The sequence below is a fragment of the Tamandua tetradactyla genome, chromosome 24, assembly GCF_023851605.1.
Source record: "Tamandua tetradactyla isolate mTamTet1 chromosome 24, mTamTet1.pri, whole genome shotgun sequence".
Taxonomy (NCBI): domain Eukaryota; kingdom Metazoa; phylum Chordata; class Mammalia; order Pilosa; family Myrmecophagidae; genus Tamandua; species Tamandua tetradactyla.
This window is the reverse complement of record NC_135350.1, coordinates 32,890,190-32,905,782: the sequence shown is the minus strand read 5'-3', so window position 1 is coordinate 32,905,782 and position 15,593 is coordinate 32,890,190. Positions and strand designations below refer to the sequence as shown.

At 34.9% G+C, this 15,593-nt stretch overlaps 1 protein-coding gene across 3 annotated transcripts in view; it reads left to right on the top strand.

Moving 5' to 3' along the window:
* GRID2 (glutamate ionotropic receptor delta type subunit 2) overlaps positions 1–15,593 on the top strand; it is a 1,588,850-nt gene that overhangs the window by 1,213,692 nt on the left and 359,565 nt on the right. The window lies entirely within an intron of this gene.

Below are 15,593 nucleotides of genomic sequence, written 5' to 3'. Positions count from 1 at the left end.
ATATATTTCTACTTCTTCTTTCAATTCTCAAAATAGGGTTTAAACATCTGTATTTCTTTAGTTCTGTTTTGCTTCATTTTTTGAAGCTCTGTTATTAGGTGCATACACATCTATAAATATGCCTTCCTGGCGGATTTTTCAATTCTCACTTTAGTTTATAATTTACTATTTGATTTGTTTATGTCCATCTTATTTTTCTTCTCTGCTTCTTCTTTACCTGACTTCCTTTATGTTAATTGAAAAAATTTAAATAGTTCATTTTAATCCTTACTTGGCTTTTAAGCTATATCTTTTTTGTATTTTTGTTTGCTTTTTTGTTATTAGCTTACAAATAGTCATAAATATTTTTAATTTACCACACTCTAATTATAATTAATATCATACCACTGCACATAAAAATGTAATGAACTTGCAGCAATACAATTCAATCTATACCCTCTCAATCCTTTGTGCTAACATGGTATTTTAATTTGCAAAAGCCGCCAGAATGCAGTATACCAGAAATGGAATGGCTTTTAAAAAGGCAGTTTATTAAGTTGCAAGTTTACAGTCCTAAGGCCATGAAAATGTCCAAATTAAGGCATTGAGGGAAAGATACCTTGACTCCAAAGAAAGGGCCAATGAAATCCAGGGTTTCTCTCTCAGCTGGAGGGCACATGGTGACTTCTGCTAGCTTTCTCTCCTCATCTCATAAGGTTTCCCAGGGGACATTTTCCTACTGCTCCAGAGGTCTCTGGCTGTGTGGGCTCTGTTGGTTCTGGTGGCTCTAAAGTTTTTTCCAAAATGGTTCCCTCTTAAAAGACTCCAGTAGAAACTCCACCTTGAATGTGTGGAGACACATCTCCATGGAAACCATCTAATCAAAGGTTACCACCCACAGCTGGGCACATCTCCAATGGAAAAAATCAAAAAGAACCTACCCAGCAATATTGAATGAGGATTAAAGAACATGGCTTTTCTGGGGGTGCATAATAGCTTCAAACTGGCACATTCCACTCTTCCGACCCCCAACAGGCATGTTCTTTCCAAATGCAAAATACATTCATTCAAGAACAATATCAGAAAGCCTAAAACCATTTCAGTTACAATACAATGTCAGAAACCATTCAAAATCTCATCAAAATCACTTACAGCATGGTCTGTGTTAAGGCAAAATTATCCTCTGGCTCTAGACCTGAAAAAGTCAGAACAAGTTATTTGCTGCCAATATAGAAAGGAGGAGCAGTCATAGGATACATATAGCCATGTCCATAGGGAGGAATTGGAAGGAACACAGGAATCACCAGACCTAAACAGTTCTGGAAACCTGCAGGGAAAATGCCATTAGGTTTCAAAATTTGATAGTCGTTTGTCTTCAGGGTATGAGAAAGTGGCAGTCCCACACTTTCCAAGGGCCTATGCAGTGGCCTGCATCGCTCCAAATATAACTTTGGGGGACATTGGGAAGACCACTTTTTCTCTTGGCTCCATTCTCTCCAAATCTCAGGGCTGCACCCAGGCTCCCTACTGTCTCCATGGCACATGTTCAACCCCTCCAGAATAATGGGGTGGCAGCTAGGCTCTCCCCAATCCCCAAGAAATGTACTCTACACCTTCTGAGCCCTGAGGCACAACTCTTCCAGAGCACTGAGGTGGAAGACCTACCCTCTGCCTTCAGGGCAAACCCACCTTCTCCAAGTTCTTAGGTGGGTCTGCTCTCCTGGCTCAAGGTTTTTCAGACCTTAGCTTCCAGGGTTTTGCTCCTGAAGTTATTTTTCCACCCACTTGTACTTTTTCTGTCCGTTTTAGTCCAGACTGGCAGTGGTTCCATTTATATAGATCCCACAACACTCTCGTTGGTCTTCTAGGTAGTACGCTGGGATCATGCCATTAGAAAAAGGACTTTCCACAAATCCTTCCTAGACAACTCCATTTCCAATCCTGGCTTTTTCTGAAATGGTTCCATGTTTGATTGAATCCTCATGTGGCGCATATTCTCTGAGGTCTCCCTTTCTGGGAGTCCAGAACATTCCAGTCTATCAATTTCTGGTTTCTTTGTGCCCAAGAGTTCAATTTTCAACTTAACTCTTTCCTGTTACTTTTTGCTGCAAGGAAAAACCAGGCTGCACTTTTCACATGTAACTTGGAGATCTCTTCTGCTGAATATCCAAGTTCATGGCTTTTAAAATCTGCCTCCCATCCAAAGCCAGTCAATTTTGCAAAATTCTTTACCACTTTAAAACAAGGAGCACCTTCCTTCCAGTTTGCAATAACACATGAATCTTTTCTGTCTAAGGCCTTATGAGAGGTAGGTTTAGAGTCCACATTTCTACCAACAGTCTCTTCAAAGGATTCTAGACCTTCTCTTTCAAGTTCCTCAGAATACTTTAAAAATTTTCCCGTTATCCATTAAAAACTTGTTCCAACATGTTTGGTATTTGCAAACCACAGCACCCCACTTCTCTGTTACCAAATTATGTTTTAGTTTGCAAAAGTTGCCAGAATGTAATATACCAGAAATGGAACAGATTTTCAAAAGAGAATTTATTAAGTTGCAAGTTTACAGTTCTAAGGTCATAAAAATGTCCAAATTATGGCATCAAGAGAAAGATATGTTAACCCCAATGAAAAGGTCGATGAAGTCCAGGGTTTCTCTCTCTCAGCTGGGAGAGGACATAGCGAATTGTGCTAGCTTTCTCTCCTCATTTCATAAGGCTTCCAAGGGAGTATGTTTCTTCTGTTCCAAAGGTCTCTGACTGTGTGGGCTCTGTTGGTTCTGGAGGCTCTAAAGATTTTTCCAAAATGGTTCCCTCTTAAAAGACTCCAGTAAACAACCCCACATTGAATGTGTGGAGACACACCTCCATGGAAACCATTCAATCAAAAGTAACCACCCACAGTTGGGTGGGTCACATCTCCATGGAAATGATAAGAAAGAACCTACCCAGCAATATTGAATAAGGAATAAACAGCATGGATTTACTGGGATACATAATAGCTTCAAACTAGCACACATGGTCATATATTTATATCGTATAAGCTCTACGGTAAGATGTTATAGATTTTTATTTAAATAATTTATTGTATTGCAAGTGTGTAAAGAGAAAAAAATAATCACTGATATTTAACCCCATATGTACCATTTCTGGGCCTCTTCACTTCTTTCTGATGTTTGAGCTTCTATCTGGTAGCCTTTACTATCAATCTGAAGAACTTACTTTAGTATGTTTTGAAGTACAGGCCTACAAAAGACATATACTCTCAACTTTCATTTACCTTAAAATGTCTTTATTTACCTTAATTTTTGAATGATATTTTCAGTATATATCAAATTCTAACTTGACAACAGTTTTCTTTTCTTTTTTTGGTACTTTACAAATGTCATCCTATTGTCTTCTGCCATGGATTTACTTCTGATGAGAAACTATTCACATTTGTACCCTTGCAGATAAAATGTCTCTTTATATATGTGGAGGGAAGGCAGTGGCTATTTTAAAAGTCTCTATTTTTGATGGGAATAGATGTCATTTTCTTTGTATTTATCTTATTTTGGATTCACTAAATTTCTGGGATATGTTTCATGAAATCTAAGAAACATTGGCAATTATTTATTCAAATATTTTTCTACCCTCTTTATTTTTACTTTTCTATTTGAGGCTCAGAGAAGTAAGACCACTTAATCTTGTTTCCAGGTCACTGAGGCCTTGTTCATTTTTTAAAATGTTTTTACTCTCTGATTTCAAATTGAATGATTTACGTTGCTTTGCCTTCAAGTTTACTAACCTTTCTTCTGTTAGCTCTACTTTTCTGATAGGCCCATTGAATGAAATTTTAATTATAGATAGTTACTTTTCATCTGTACAATTTCAATTTTTTTTTTATTGTTTCCCTTCCTCTCCTGAGATTCTTTATCTATTTAGCATTCTCATCTTTTCTTATAAATCCTCGGTCACATAAATAAAAGTTGCCATAAAGTCCTTGAATGTTAAAATTTCAACAACTGGGTCATCTCAGGGTCAATTTATATTGACTTATGGTTTTATTTTGCATGAAGAGCATGCCATTATTTACAATATTTTATAGTTTGGTGAAGAGGCTTTACAAATCACACATTGAGGCTTTAAGAAGGTAACTGACACAAATACTATTTTCAGTCTGAAAGGCTATAAAGCTATTCACTGCAGCTGGATTTTTATTTTAATAAATAGATATTTAGATATTCTGACTGTATTTTGACAAACACCAATACTTATTAAAGAGATAAGTAGAGAATAAGCCTACATAAGAGACTTAATTGGAACAGACAGAGGGATAAAAAGAAAACTGAGAGAGTCATTAAAGACAAGGGAAGATGGCATATCAAGAAGGAAGGACAGTCTACGTTATTCAAACTGCTAAGATGTCCTGAGAACAGCATTCTCTTTAACTTTATTCTAACTGTTATCAATAGAGATTTAAGTTCTAACTTTCAGCAATTAGAAATGCCAAGTCAATTACATATATGAAAATACAGTAAAATATCATAAAATAATTTAGGTTAGCAACAAGATTTATCAAGTTAAAATTTTTTATCAGTTTTCTTTCACCCCTTCACAGCAAACAGTGGTGACATTGCATAATAATGCTATGAGAGAACTCCAGAAAAGTAAGCTTATTATTGTTATTACACTTTTTACTGATGTAAACATTTTTCATAAATCTAAGTATATTATAAATAATAGCAAAAGTTGATGTTGAATACCTTTATATTTGACACCCAAACTTCTAAAATTAACAAATTCATTAATTAATGCCTTCCTTCCTAAGGGCAATCAGAACTAAAAGAACATTTTACGGAGTCTATGTCATGATGATTATAGGCAGACCATCGTCACATTAAAAAATAGTCAAAGAAGAAACAATGGAAAGTGTGTGATGAGATCATATGATTGTTCTATGGTGATGTCGAGGGGTGATAATGAAACTTCTGAGTAGTTGATTTTATGTGAAAAGACCTTCAATACATAAAAACATTTACAGAAGGAAATTCAGCCAAAGAGAGCAAATGATTTTCCAAATATATGTATTGAGTCTATGTGATAACTAGAATATAGCAAATTCTTCTCTATTCCTTATCTGGCATTCTACCTTATAATTTTCTGCAATTAATATGCTTTTAAAATTTATGAGAACACAGATCTGGCCAAAACGTGTTTCAGTGTGAAAGACATAAAGTCTTAGTACAGGAGCTGTTATGTATGTGTAAATGTGACTGATAAATTATTTTCTCGTGGTTTTAAAGGGAAAGCATAAATGAGAAGGCCAGAGAGAACTTTGTATAGGAAGTAACAAGTGTATGAAATTTTGGATAGAAGTAAAAAACAAAACCAAAGAAAATAAAGAAAGAGACCTGTGAGTTTTAAAGGTAGATGTTCTATTATTGTTCTATTATTCATTTCATTTTTTTCTTTAAAGCCAGAAGCTTTTAAATTTGGTAACGTATAACTTCGGGGTACTGGAAGACTTCCAAAGGGGAAATCAATTTCCAGATTCTCAATTCCTGTTAAGTAATCTTTCCTAAAAATGATCTGCCGGAGAGCATGATTCTGTTTTTTATTCTTTACAATATCTCTTATACCATCACCTTTTTCCTACTTTATATATTAGGACATACCTTTCATGCATGTAATATGTCTGTGATATATAGCCCTTAGTGTGAATATTCTCTGAGACACCCTAAAGGGCAATGGGAGTGTGGCATTAATATTATCCTTTTGTAAGTCAGATGGTATGATGGCTAATTTCATATGTCAGCTCATCTAGGTTATGATGTCTAGTTGTTGGGATAAGCAAGCACTGATCTACTTATTACTATGAGGATATTTTATTGATGGATTTGTATCTATAGTCAGTTGATTGTATCTAAGCTGACTGCAGCTACAGCCATCAAAGAAAACTGCCCTCAGGTCTGAGGCGAGTCTTCTCATCCAATCAGTTGGAGGTCTTAACATCAGAACTGAGACTTTAAGAGATCTTCAGCTACCCAGCTTCTGCCGGAGAATTCAATTTCACCTTCATTGGAGTTTCTAAATTGCAGTCTGCCCTAGGAATTTGGACTTGGCAATCACATGATTGTGTGAGCCAATTCCTATAACAATCTCTTAAATATTTAGACTGTTATTTTCCACACATAACATGGAAGGATTGCAAGGAATTGAGTGACACTGCAATAAAAAAAAAAAAAACTTCTCTTTCCACCTATCATTTTATTAACATGGTTTTGATAAAAATGAAAAACAAAAATCTTTATGCTAAGCCCTACCTCATTCAAACTTAATTAAACTTGACCCATATGTATCTGAATTATTTGAAAGGTTAAAACCCCATCCATATCATTAAGACCTACTTTTCCAATAAAGCTCACTTATACTGATAATGGATGAATAGATTGTGTATCCATATAATGACAACTCAATCTAAAAGAAGTGTTGTATACCTACAGTTTTGTCATCAATTTTTCCATAAAAATTTTAATTTTAATTTGCATACATAGTTTTGATGCAAAAAATCTAGGTTGGTGATCAAGAAGAGACTTTCAAGAACACACTTATATTTGGATAAAGATTTTTTGGAGTATAATGTAAACATACTTTGAAGAAAAAGAAAACTTTATAAATGCCTCAAGTATTACAGATAATTGGAAGCTCAAATCACTACAATATTTAGATTGTACTGAATATGTTTAAAAGAAGACTTCGCAATTTTATTTTAAATTTTTAATATTTGCACACCACACATAAGTCAGTGTCCATTCAGTTCAACCAAAACCAGTCTTGTAATTTCAGAGGAGATAATTTCATACAGGGGATTGATCACAAAAATGTTGAAAAGAAGGAAAGAGCAAAAGGGAAACAGAATGGGATGTTATAGAAGCCAAAAAAGAAAAGTAACGTGCAGCTATTAGGGACTACTAGTGCCTTTTCTGATAGTTCAAATTATGTACCCCAGCAAAGCATGTTCTTAATCATCATCCATTCCCATGGGTGTGAATCCATTGTAATTAGAGCCTTTTATAATAATATAAAAATATTATTTTTAGTTAAGGCCAACTGAATTAGGAAGGGTCTTAATCCTATTATTGGAAGCTTTACAGAGAAAGCCACATGGAGAAACAGAACTTGAAGTCAGTGGAACCAGAAGAGAAAGAACACACTGCCATGGACATTGCCATAACGTGGAAAAGCCAAGGACCCAAAGAATAGCAGTCAGCCCACCCCAGAACACTACATTCTTCAGGGAGAAAGAATCTCCTTGCTGATTCATCAGTTTTAGACTTCTTTAGCCTTAAAACTGTAAACCAATAAATTCCCATTGGGTTAGCCAAGCCATTGTATATTTGTTTCAGCAATTAAAACACCCCTGCTGTTGCAGTTGATTCTGTGTTTACTGAAGAGGTACTCATCATCTGGGGCTGGAATTGCCAAGAGGGTGCTGCATCTGCCCTAGTTCCTGGAGTTGGAAAACAGCTACTGCTACTGCTGCTACAGCCACTGAAATAAATGCTTAAATCAGGAAGGTCTGCTCCTTCTTCTGCCATATGCTATCCTCAAGTGCTTCTTTCTGGCAGAAACTAACAGGAAGCCAGAAGGCAGAGGAGCCTTGGGAATGTACTTTGCAGTTCCCTTTCCCTGTAAGCTTCATAGTACAGAGTAGAAAATGGTAGGTGTGGCATTGAGAGACAGCAGATAAAATTCTAGGGCTGTCTAGAAATGGCATCCTTTAATATTGAGTTACGTAGCTAAAAAATTCCTTTTGTCACTATATGAACAAAAAAGTTTGAGGAATACTGCTATGGAAGATTTATTTTTATATGGAGAACAGAACTGATTTTGAACTTAAAAATAATTTATAGTTAATCTCTAACCTTTATTTTACCCTTGAGTTTCCATAATTTGGACTTTAAATTATTTCATTCTAAATGATATCAAAGTGGAAAAATTATATGGCAAGAGTTTTACTCCCAAAGAGAGCAGATATCAAAATGTAATATGGCTAGAATCCAGGAAATAGAAAAGAAGGAAGAACAAGTAGAATAAATTCTAGATCTATACATTGGGATGAGATGTTACTTTCAACTAACTATGCTAATTCTTAAAAGTTTAAAAAATAGCACTACGGAGAATCCTATGACCAATTTCTAAAATTCTAGAACATAACTGGGCTCTTTGGTCACTTCTTTCACCAATGTAGTTTCACAAGGTTAAAGAACTTTTCCTGTGGTAGTCTTACTGTAATATTGTAGATTAGGACAGAATTTTATTCAGTAAATATAATGCCAATAATGTCATTTTCCTGAGGAACAAAGGGTTCCTAAGACTAATCAGAAGGAAGAAACCTGCTTTGGACTCATTTGTAATGATTGACATGAATTTGGCAATTCTCTAGTTTTAATAGTAAATGTAGTTCTGTCATAAATATTAGTGCATTCAGTATAGAAAGCTTATACTAAATTGACGGTTTTATAAATATTTTTAAACATGTATAATTAACAAGTATTTATTGATCACATGCCATGGTCAAGGAACTATGGAGGGATGCAAGGGTAAATAAGACATGGTGATCCAAAACCAATAAATTTCTGCTGTGGCTTCTATGTGCCATGCACTCATGGTTCTTGCCCTTGAGGAAGTCTTAACTTAATGGGAAGCATAGATGTTAAACTAAATAATTATAAAACAATGTAGTAAATAAAGTGATAAAGATATAAATTGGGCACTAAGAAAGCTCAGAGAGGGCATCTAGTCCATTTTGAGGCTAGAACTAGGGTAGAATAAGTGCAGAATTCTAAAAGGAGAACATATATATATATATATATATATATATATATATATATATATATATATATATATATATATATATATATATATATATATATATATATATATATATATATATATATATATATATATATATATATATATATATATATATATATATATATATATATATATATATATATATATATATATATACTGATGGCAAAAAATAAGTTAATCATCTAGGCAAAGTGAGAGTCACAAAAAGCAAGGGGCATCCACTACAGAGAAAAGAGCATAAGCAAAGACTGAGAGGTGAGAAGTAACATGGTAAGTAGGGACTTTAATGCAGTCCCATGCTTCTAGAGGGTGCCTAGCAAAAACTACAGGGAGAATAGGAGGTAGGTCGTGATATTAACATACAGTGATGTTCTGCTATGGACAGCACATGGAGCTTTTGAATCTTCTAAAAAGAGAGTAGGCCGGGTGGTGTAATGCTGGCTCAGTGGCAGAATTCTCACCTGCTATGCTGGAGACCCGGGTTCGATTCCTAGAGCCTGCCCATGCCAAAAAGAGAGAGAGAGAGAGAGTAGGTCAAGATTTAGGAGAACACCAAGCAAAAAGTAGTAACAGTCTGTTCTTGGGTACTAATAACATGAATGGAGTAAAAGAAAAAATTAGAGATATAAAGGAGATAGGATCCACAGAACTTAAATGACTAAGGTGACAGGCAGGGAGGAGTTAATGATAATCGGTTGGGTAACTAATTGGAAAAGAGATTGTGGAAAAGGATTTAGAAAGGAAAAGAATGGGATCAATTTAGAATAGGGTGAGCTAGATGTATATGTTGGATATTCTTAAATATATAGGACCCTGAAACTTACCAAAAGGCATACATAATGAGTCAGTCATTACCCAATGGGTGATAGTTGAAAACATGGAAGTGCACAAGATTATCAAAGAAGAACATATTGAGTAAGAAGATCACTGAGTTCACCTTAGAATGAAATCCTGAAGGAAGCTACTATTTTTAAGAGCTGATAGATGAAGAAGAATTTATGTAAAACAAACACAATAAATAGCAAAAGAGACCTAGTGATACCTTAATTTTGGTCTTCTAATCTCTGAAACTGAGACAATAAATTCCTAAAAAAAAAAAAAAAATCCTGTTTTTGAGCCAACAAGCATGACACATTTGTTATAGCAGCCCTGTAAATTAAGACAGTTTCAACATATATTTTGTATGTAGAGCTGACATGATTTGCTGATAAATTAGATGGAGGAGGTTGGAGAAAAAGAAAACTCAAATATATTTTCAGTGCAAGGCTTTATGTCTTAGCTTTTCTGACACAGCTGCAGAAAATAGGCTTCCTTTGACCACTTTTTCCTAGCTCCACTCACTATCTTGTTTCTAGCTATAATCATCTCTTTCCTAGATTGCAACTATAGTTTCAATTATTCTTCTTTTTTCCACTCTTCAATATATCTTTATCACAGAAGTGAAAGTGATCCAATCATTCCTCTGCTGAAAGCCATTTGATTGCTTGTCATCCTACTCTGAGTAAAAGCCATCCTTAAATTATCTATATAATCTGCTCTACCAGTTACTTTTCTGACTCTTCTCCTAGTATCTCTCCCCCACTCAACATGCTGCAGGCCCTTGTTCTTTCATAATTTTCTGCTGAACTTAACTTTAGTACTTCCTACTTCATCTGCCTAGAATGCTGTTCTGCCAGTTATCTGTATATTCACCTCATTTTTTTTTAGTCTATGTTTAAAAGTTAATTTATCAGAGATTCATGATCACCCTATTTAAAATAGACTCTCCCAGAATCTCCCCCTGATTCATTTAAAAAGACATTGAACATGTTTGGTATTTGCAAACCACAGCACCCCACTTCTGGTACAAAAATCTGTTTTTGTCTATTAATGCTGCTGGAAAGGCAATACACCAGAAATGGTTTGGCTTTTCTGAAGGAAATTTATTAAGTTACAAATTTACAGTTCTAAACCATAAAAATGTCCAAACTAAGGCATCCAGATAAATATACCTTGACTCAAGAAAGGCTGATCTGAGAAGGCATGTGACTAGTGTCTACTGGTCCTTTGGCTTCTCATTTCAAACGGCTTCCCCAGGGGTATTTTCTTTCTACATCTCCAAATGTCTTTCTCTTTCTGTTAGCTCTGAAGCTTTTGCCAAAATGGTTCCCTCTTAAAGGACTCTAGGAAGTGACCCACCTTGAATAGGTAAAGACACATCTCCATGGAAACCACCAGATCAAAAGATCCCACCCACAATGGGGTGGGTCACATCTGCATGGAAACAACTTAATCCTAAAATCCCACCCGACAATATTGAATCAGGGTTATAGAACATATTTTTTCTGGGGTACACAACAGTTTCAAACCAGCATGCCCTATTTTATTTTTCTTCAGTCTACCTATCACCATCCTATTATATACTTACTTGTTCAGATATCTTTCCTGGCTAAAATATTTGCTTAACTTGAGTAAGAATTTTGTACATTTGGTTTACCATTGAATCCTTGCTATCTAGAACCTATTGTACAATAGAAGAATCAATAGCAGTCATGTGATCTTGATCTTTTAAGACATGTAGTAGATAATACTCCCCTAATTAAAAGTTTTCAATGATTTCCTATTGTTTTTTTTTAATAATATCAACCAACCTACCAAAGCTTGCTAAGATTTGTCCTATTTAATAGACATTTCTATCTTGATTGTAAAGTTAAATTTTGGGCCCTTGATCACATATGTTTCTATCATTTAAAGCTCTTAATCCCTTAATTGTATAGGGACTAAAATATATATAATAATAATAATCACTCATTCCACTCTACTACAGTTGAGTTCAGGGTAGTACTATTTGCTGACATGGGTAAGACTAAGGAAGAAAATATTTGAAGAGGAGTGTAGAATCAAAATTATTATTTTGGAAATGAGCAATGATAGCAGATACATTTTAGAATACCCAAGCACTATTCTGAAACTTTATGAGTACTGACTTCTTAAATTCTCATAATAACTCTATGAAATTGATACTATTACTAAACACCCCACCCATCCGCATATAGATGAGGAAACTAAGGCACAGAGAGGGTAAATGACTTGCTCAAGATCATTTAACTAATACCAGTTACTTTGGCTCATCAAGCAAATACCATGAAATAGTTTGTCTTAACAGTTTATTTATTCACTCACAGTATTGAGGCAAGGAAAATGTCCAAATCAAGGTGTCATCAGAGCAATACTTTCTTCCTGAAGACTGTACCATTCTGGGCTAATTGCTAATAATCCTTGTTTCCTTTGTCATATGGCAAGGCACATAGTGGTATCTCCTGGCTTCTTCCTTCTCTTCCTCGTTCTTTTTCAGCTTTTTGCTTCCTGGGGCTTTCTTTGTCTGAATTTCACTCTGTTTATAAGGACTTCAGGAATAGGTTAAGACCCACCCTGATTGATGTGGGTCACAGCTAACTGAAATAGTCTCATCAAAATGTCTTATTGATAATGGGCTTACATCCACAGGAATGGATTAAATTTAAGAACATATTTTTAGGGAGTACATAAAGCTTCAAACCAGGTAATAAGTGGATAAATAAGGATAGGAACTCAAGCTGGTTGATTCTAGAATGTGCTCTCTTAAAATCTGTGGACATACCACCTTGGAGTCATGCAAATGGAATATGAAATCAGAAATTTGACTTATGAGTCTGCAGTTCATGAGACAAGTCTGGCATGATACATACATTTGCTAATCAGCATATAGATGAAATCTATATTGCTCTTTTACTTTTCTTTTCCCCCTTTTCTCTTTTATCTTCAACCTTTTTCACATTCCTTACTTCTGCCCAGCTACTTGAAAATTACCTCAGGTGTTCTCTATCTTAAAACAATCTTCCCATATTTTCTAAGATAAATTGATTAGGTCTTTTCAGTTGCAAATGACAATCCAATTTAAGTTAAATGACAATTTAATAGTTCACACAACTGAACCATACAGGGATAAGATCCAGATGCATTTCACCAGGGCTTGGTATCATTCTTTTTAATTCTCAACTCCATTTTCTCAGACAGGGTCTCCTTTTTTGGCCACTAGGTAACTTTCAGCAGCTCCAGCCTTAGATTACATCCTTTTATCTATCTCAATATAAGCAAAGATTCTCATTTACCAACAATTGCAACAAAGAGCCTCAGCTTTTTGACCTACTGGTTCTGACTGAGAAGTACTGTGGCCAGGAGGAGGCAGTACTCTCAGTGCCAGGCCTGAGTCAAAGGCCCAGTGAGGGTAGGATTAGCTCAGTGCAAAACAATTGGAGGAAGCATGGGGGAAAGTTAATTCCCTAAGGGATACTCTTATCTTAAAAGTATAAGGATCCTCTTATCAAACTAAAGGCAAAGCAAAAGATATTCTTTATAGGCTTAAAAATGATAGCATAGGTTACAAAGAAACCATCAACAGTAACGTACACAAAAAATTAAATCATCAGTAAATCAGACACTCTATTAAACTAATTTACAAATAAAAAGCTGGAAAATATTTGCAAAAATATGAGTTCTTAGCATCACTACTTTACCACTAATAAAAAGCTTATAGAATCCATAAGAAAATACTAAGATCCCAATGGATGAAGCTATAAAATATAGGAATATGGAATTTCAAACAAGGAAACTAATAGGTAATATAGATCCAGAAGGAAATCTATTATAATAGAGTAGGACAACGGTAAAAAAAAAAGTAAAAAATAACAATGAAATAATGAAAATAATAAGGTAACTATATGAAATACGATTAGGTAGCACTTTTTCAAAATTTATTTTATTTGTTAAACATACCAACATACAAACACATTCTTACCATGTGATCATTACATTCGACATATATAATCAGTAATTCACAATATCATCACATAGTTGTATATTGATCATCATGATCATTTCTTAGAACATTTATAGGACTTTTATTAAGAAAAAGCTACAACTCTGTGTTATATATGCTTGGAATCATTTTTAAATTATGTTGTATAATAAAAATAGTATAGTACTAGTATTAGATGCACATATTTGAGTGCCAACTAACCTAGACAATGTTGGAAATTAAAAAACATGGTTTGATACTCACCAAATGATAATTACTAGCCCTTAAATAGTATGTGCTACTGCTGACACATTTGTGTACAGTTTGCATATATTAGTTCTTGTAGTTCTTACAATAACCCCATGAGATCAGTACTATTATAATCTCAGTGTTGTAGATGATGAAACAGTCACAGAGAGTAACTTGTTCATGGTCATACAGAAATGTTGTAGAGAAATCATGACTCAAATCCAGGCAATTTGGCTCCAGAGTCCAAGTGTTCAACTTCTTTATCAATTTACAGAGGGGAACAGAGTTTTAGTGTGAGCATGGGTTGCACAAGCATCATTCATTTTTGTCCTGCCTGTAACTCTTCCACCGTGCTAATACATTATAATAAATTAAATCACCTCAAAAACAGGAAATAATACACAGAAACAGTTCATCACAGACTTGCCCATTTGAAGAAGTTTCAGATAGAGTTTGGTTGGGGAATGAGTGGAAAATAAAAAATAAGATTATATGGGCAAGGATGTAGGCTGTGACTCAAAGGTTTGTATCTCTAAACTTCTCAAAACTCTCACTCCTTTCTCAAAAATCTGTTTCTTTTTTCCCCTTCTAAAGAGAAATAAAACTCCTTATAAAGGCATGGAATATTATCAGCAGTCTGTGTCTCACTTCCATCTTACATTTTATCACCCTCTATATACACCATATGCAGCTGCATCCTGCCTGGACTCCCTTTACTTACTTCATCTTCCTGAATTTTCAACCCATCATGAGTCTTTCCAAACCACTTCCATCTTTTAGTAAACCAGACTTTAGAGAACACCTACTCCACTTCTTTTCAAACTACCTTTTTGGAACATGATACATTTAGAGAAAGGCCTTTTCTTTACATAGTCCCTCTTTTGGAAACCAGAAGGCTGAGGTTGTGTTTACTTTTACTTTTTATGCCAAGTACACAGCAGAATGCCCTATATTCATCCATCCCTCCCCACACATTTTTGAATACATGTATATTCTGGGCACTGTGCCTAGCATCACAGATACAAAGAAATGGAAGACTTTGTTCCTACTTTCAAAAATCACAGTATACAGGGGAAGACAATTATGTAAATAAATAATTAAAATACAATGCCATAAATGCCACAGTGAAATAATACAGGGTGCCATAGCAACATAGGGGAGGTAGCAGGCCCTGCCTTGGAAGTTGCAAAGATTTTCAAAGAAGGGAAATCTGAGCCAGGTCTTGAAGACAAGTAGGAGTGTGAGAGGCAACAATGGGGATAATTATAAAAGCATATATGCCATGCTGAGAAGTTTGCATTTTATCATTTAGCAAGTGAAAGTTATAAAAGGCTCTTACATAATGCAAAAATGTGAATTCATTTATGTTTGAGAAAAAAAGAGTTAGAGCAGGGGATGCAATGGAGAGGGAGTGCGGAAGGGAAGAGATAAATTGCTTTTGCAACAACCTAGACAAGAAAAAAGAAAGGTCGAACCTAAAACAACAGCAATAGAAGATTAATAAGAAGAATGACTTTGAGGGAAAAATCAGTATTTCAAGATATAATTAACAGGACTTGATATCTTAAGAGGAGTGGAGAAAGGAAGTACTGAGACTTGATGAGAAATTTAGCATAGGAAAATGAGCAGATGGACATTCAGCAACTAAAGAAAGAGAAAATTGGAAAAAGGCAACAAAGATATTGAGCCTGGCT